Source organism: Heterodontus francisci, unplaced genomic scaffold (assembly GCF_036365525.1).
Source record: "Heterodontus francisci isolate sHetFra1 unplaced genomic scaffold, sHetFra1.hap1 HAP1_SCAFFOLD_58, whole genome shotgun sequence".
In the NCBI taxonomy this organism is placed as follows: Eukaryota; Metazoa; Chordata; class Chondrichthyes; order Heterodontiformes; family Heterodontidae; genus Heterodontus; species Heterodontus francisci.
In genome coordinates this window covers 7,526,005-7,531,712 of record NW_027142006.1, presented here as the reverse complement: position 1 = coordinate 7,531,712, position 5,708 = coordinate 7,526,005, and positions in this window count along the sequence as shown.

The window sequence follows — 5,708 nt, the reverse complement described above, 5'->3', positions numbered from 1 at the left end:
ACCTGCCGCTAGCTGGTCCAAATCCAAATGGGTCCTTGACATCAGTGCTGCCGCCGGCCACCTCGACGTACCTGGTGAGGAAGGTGAGTACATCCATGACAGGAACATGGGGGTTGTAGAGGTGGCTTCTCACCACCCGGTCACGTTGCGATGGCAGTGTGAAGAGCGGCTCCACTGTGAGGATCGACAGCGGCGCCTGGTTTCCCTTCTCCTTGAACACCTTCAGGAACTTGATGCATCCGCCACGTACTTGAACGTCACGTCAAAATATCCACAGCTGGGGAAGTCCTGCAATCAGAAGATGTTTACAGCTTGGAATCCACAGCAATCAATAAGGATTTTCTTAATGAAGAAGGTACGATCAACCGGTGCATCTCCATCATTATCCTTCACTACCACCCGAACGATGTTACACACTCCTTGGCCTGAAGTTACAGAATTGGTTACAGCCATTTTACTCAAAAACTTACCTGAGACAGGATCATGGTCTCTCCCCTGCTCCTCTTCCAGACATTTCCACAATCTCACAAATACTTTCACAAAGAGTGAGGAATTCCTCCCGCACTTCCCTGCTTTACCTTCTGGAGGAATGCAGTCCGGCTACTTCTGATTGGTTACTGTCTGCTGAGTCTCATTGGCTGGTTCATGTCACCAATCAGGTAGCTGCTATTTTGCCGATCATCAAAGGGCAATGAGAAAATGGGGCGGAGATTGGCAGCGGCAAATTGTCAGAGCTGAAACCCATTCACAAATTTGAAAAGCCCGCAAAAATATTTGTAAAACAAGGAACAGCTGAAATATAATAAATAATATCGTCTAAAGAGTAAAATGCATTTCACCATCTCCTTATATTGTGTTTCTCCTCATTGTCCGTCACAGATACCAGACTTACTTTCCTTCCGGGAGCGGAGCAGAGAGGAGTGGACCTGTGGGGAGAACGCCGAGAGCAGAACCAATAAATTGAGCCCAAGGATCGCGGCCCAGTCACTCACCTTCCGGGAGAGGTCTGGACCTGTGGGGAGAACACCGGCAGTGGAGCCGATACATTGAGCCTGAGGATCGTGGCCCAGTCTCTCACCTTCCGGGAGAGGAGCGGACCTGTGGGGAGAACACCGAGAGTGGAGCCGATAAATTGAGCCTGAGGATTGCGGCCCAGTCACTCACCTTCCGGGTGAGAAGCGGAGAGCAGTCCAGGCACGCCGGAGTTTGAAAACAAAGTGAGCAGTGATGTCACAGGAAGGCTGCAAGGTGATTGGTTGGTGAGTATCTGCTGTTAGGGAGTTACTCTAAATAGCTGGGTAAGTAACTAAAAGTAAAGGGAAAGGTCTACAGGTTTTTCAATAAAGGAGGTCGTGTTTTTGGGGGAGAATCAAGGTCCCTAGTGTAAATAATTTAATTTTTTGGGTAATTTAAGGGGATAAATTAAGGGTAAGTCATGGCAGGGCAGCTCAGCAATGTGGAGTGATCCTCCTGTGCAATGTGGGATGTCAGGGACACTTCCAGTGTCCAGGGCGAACACGTGTGCAGGAAGTGTCTCCAGCTGCAGCTACTCGAAATCCACGTTTCGGATCTGGAGCGGTGGCTGGAGATACTGTGGAGCATCCGCGAGGCTGAGATCATTGTGGATAGCACATAGGGAGGTGGTCACACCGCAGGTAAAGACTGCTCAGGCAGAAAGTGAATGGGTGACCACCATGCAGAATAGAAGAACTAGACAGGTAGTGAAGGAGTCCCCTGGATCCATCTCGCTTTCTAACAGATTTTCTACTTTGAGTACTGTTGGGGGAAATAGCTTCTCAGGGGAATGCAGCAAGAACCAAGTCTGTGGCACCACAGGTGGATCAGCTGCACAAGAGGGGAGGAAAAGGAGTAGAAGAGCTATAGTGATAGGGGATTCTATCGTAAGAGGTACAGATGGGCATTTCTGTGTCTGAAAACGTGACTCCAGGATGGTATGTTGCCTCCCTGGTGCTAGGGTCAAGGATGTCACAGAGTGGCTGCAGGACAAGGGGGAGGGTGAACAGTCAGAGGTCATGGTACACATTGGCACCAATGACATAGGTAGAAAGAGGGATGAGGTCCTGCAACCAGAATTTAGGGAGCTAGATAGCAGATTAAAAAGCAGGACCTCAAAGGTTGTAATCTCCGGATTACTCCCAATGCCAATTGCTAATGAGTATAGGAGTAAGAGGGTAGAGCAGATGAATGCTTGGCTGAGGATATGGTGCAGGAGGGAGGGCCTTAGTTTCCTCGACCACTGGGTCTGTTTCTGGCAAAGTTGGGACCTACCTGTCCAAGTTGGACGGGTTGCACCTGAACTGGAACGGGACCAACATACTTGCTGAGAGGTTTGCCAGTGCTGTTTTGGGGGGTAGCGGGGGTTTAAATTAATTTGGCAGGGGGGTCGGATACAGAGTGGAGGTACAGTAGGGGGTTAAACACAGTCAAATTTAAAAGAGAAACTGAGTCAGTCTGGAAGGCAGAGCAAATATAGACCTGCTATGGCACAAGTGAAAAATGCAAGGCTGGATTGCATCTATTTTAATGCAAGGAGTCTTATTAATAAGGCAGATGAATTGAGGGCGATGATTAGCACATGGGATTATGATCTTATTCCTATCACAGAGACATGGTTGAGGGAGGGGCTGGACTGGCAGCTCAGTATTCCAGGGTACAGAATCTACAGGCAAGACAGGTGAAGGGGTAAAAGAGGAGGTGGCATTGCACTGTTGATCAAGGAGTCAATTACTGCAGTAAGGAAGGATGATATCTTAGAAATTCCTCAAATGAGGCCATATGGGTAGAAGTTAAAAACAAAAAGGGGACAATCACTTGGCTGGGAGTGTACTACAGGCCTCTAAACAGACAGGAAGAGATAGAGGAGAAAATATGTAGCCAAATCTCAGAAAGGTGGAAGAATCTTCTTCTTTGGCCTCCTTGTCTCGAGAGACAATGGGTAAGCACCTGGAGGTGGTCAGTGGTTTGTGAAGCAGCGCCTGGAGTGGCTATAAAGGCCCATTCTAGAGTGATAGACTCTTCCACAGGTGCTGCAGATAAAATTGGTTGTCAGGGCTGTTACACAGTTGGCTCTCCCCTTGCGCTTCTGTCTTTTTTCCTGCCAACTGCGAAGTCTCTTCGACTCGCCACACTTTAGCCCCACCTTTATGGCTGCCCGCCAGCTCTGGCGATCACTGGCAACTGACTCCCACGACTTGTGATCAATGTCACAGGACTTCATATCGCGTTTGCAGACGTCTTTTAAGCGGAGACATGGACGTCCGGTGGGTCTGATACCAGTGATGAGCTCGCTGTACAATGTGTCCTTGGGGATCCTGCCATCTTCCATGTGCACACATGGCCAAGCCATCTCAAGTGCCACTGGCTCACTGGGGTGTATATGCTGGGGATATGTTGGCGATACGGTCCTGCCACTTGATGCCAAGGATTCTCCGGAGGCTGCGAAGATGGAATGAATTGAGACGTCGCTCTTGGCTGACATACGTTGTCCAGGCCTCGCTGCCGTAGAGCAAGGTACTTAGTCACAGGCTTGATACACTTGGACTTTTGTGTTCCGTGTCAGTGCGCCATTTTCCCACACTCTCTTGGCCAGTCTGGACATCGCAGTGGAAGCCTTTCCCATGCACTTGTTGATTTCTGCATCGAGAGACAGGTTACTGGTGATAGTTGAGCCTAGGTAGGTGAACTCTTGAACCACTTCCAGAACGTGGTCACCGATATTGATGGATGGAGCATTTCTGACGTCCTGTCCCATGATGTTCTTTTTCTTGAGGCTGATGGTTAGGCCATATTCGTTGCAGGCAGCCGCAAACCTGTCGATGAGACTCTGCAGCCACTCTTCAGTGTGAGATATTAATGCAGCATCGTCAGCAAAGAGGAGTTCCCTGATGAGGACTTTCCGTACTTTGGTCTTCACTTTTAGACGGGCAACCTGCCACCTGATCTTGTGTGGAGGAAAATTCCTTCTTCTGAAGGGTTGAAAGTATGTGAGAGCAGCAGGGAGAAGAAGACCCCAAACAATGTAGATGCGAGAACACAGCCCTGTTTCATGCCACTCAGGATAGGAAAGGGGTCTGATGAGGTGCCGTTATGCTAAATTGTGCCTTTCATATTGTCATGGAATGAGGTGATGATACTTAGCAGCTTTGGTGGACATCCAATCTTTTCTAGTAGTCCGAAGAGATCACGTCTGCTGACGAGGTCAAAGGCTTTGGTGAGATCTATGAAAGCAACATCGAGGGGCATCTGTTGTTAACGGCATTTCTCCTGTAGCTGGTAAAGGGAGAACAGCATGTCAATGTTGGATCTCTCTGCTCGAAAGCTACACTGTGCCTCAGGGTAGACACGCTCAGCCAGCTTCTGGAGCCTGTTTAAAGTGACTCGAGTGAAGACTTTCCCCACTATCCTGAACAGGGAGATTCCACGGTTATTGTTGCAGTCACCGCGGTCACCCTTGTTCTTATAGAGGGTGATGATATTGCCATCGCGCATGTCCTGTGGTACTGCTCCCTCGTCCCAGCACAGGCAAAGCAGTCCGTAGAGTGCTGGAAGTATAGCAGGCTTGGTACTCTTGATTATTTCAGGGTAATGCTGTGCTTCCCAGGTGCTTTTCTGCTGGCGAGAGAATGAATGGCATCACTGAGATCCGATTTTGTTGGCTGAACGTTCAGCTCATCCATGACTGGCAGAGACTGGGCTGCATTGAGGGCGGTCTCAGTGACAAAATTTTCCCTGGAGTACAGTTCTAGGTAGTGCTCCACCCAGCAGTCCATTTACTTCCGTTGGTCAGTGATTATGTCCCCTGATTTAGATTTGAGGGGCGCGATCTTCTTGATGTTTGGCCCAAAAGCTCTCTTAATGCCATCATACATTCCTCTGATGTTTCCAGTGTCAGAGGCCAGCTGAATATGACTGCATAGGTGTTGCCAGTAGTCATTTGCACAGTGCCTGGCTGTTCTTTGTGCAGCGCTTCTGGCTGCTTTAAGAGCTACGGATGTTAACTCGCTGGGGGCTTTCTTGTAGTTCAACAATGCAATGCGTTTCGCGGCTATGAGAGGTTCCAGCTCTTCAAAGTGTGATTTAAACCAGTCTGCATTCTGCTTCACACGTTTGCCATAGGTGATCATAGCTGCGTCATAGATGGCATCTCTGATGTGGGCCCACTTGGTCTCTGCATCCCCTGTCGGAGTATTTTGAAGGACTTTATCAAGTGAATTTAGTAACTTACGTCACAGCTGTGGATAAGAAATTCTGCTCGTGTTGATGCGCAGGCGGCCCTTCCGCTTGGAGTGATGCACCTTCTTTGGTTTGAGTCTAACCTTGCTGCATACCACACGCTGCACACCACACACATCCTTGTCCACTCAACGCAGTATGAGACTGGTAGAAAAGTAAGCTTGTTTGCAGCTTGCTGTGAAATGGCATGAGACTGACATCTCTTGGTGTGAAATAGAACTGCAAGAGGGAAATTGATTGATAATAAAAAGCAAGGTGGGAATGTAAGCTGTGAGGGGGATACAAAGGACCGGATTTTATTTGGTTCACTCCCCCGAGATTCCGGCCCTGCTCCAATTCTGGTCTTTTGAGCATCGCTGATTTTTATCGCTCCACCGCTGGCAGCTGTGACATCAGCTGTCCAGGCCCGAAGCCTGAGATTTCCCTCCCTGAACTCTCTGCCTCTCGACCTCTCT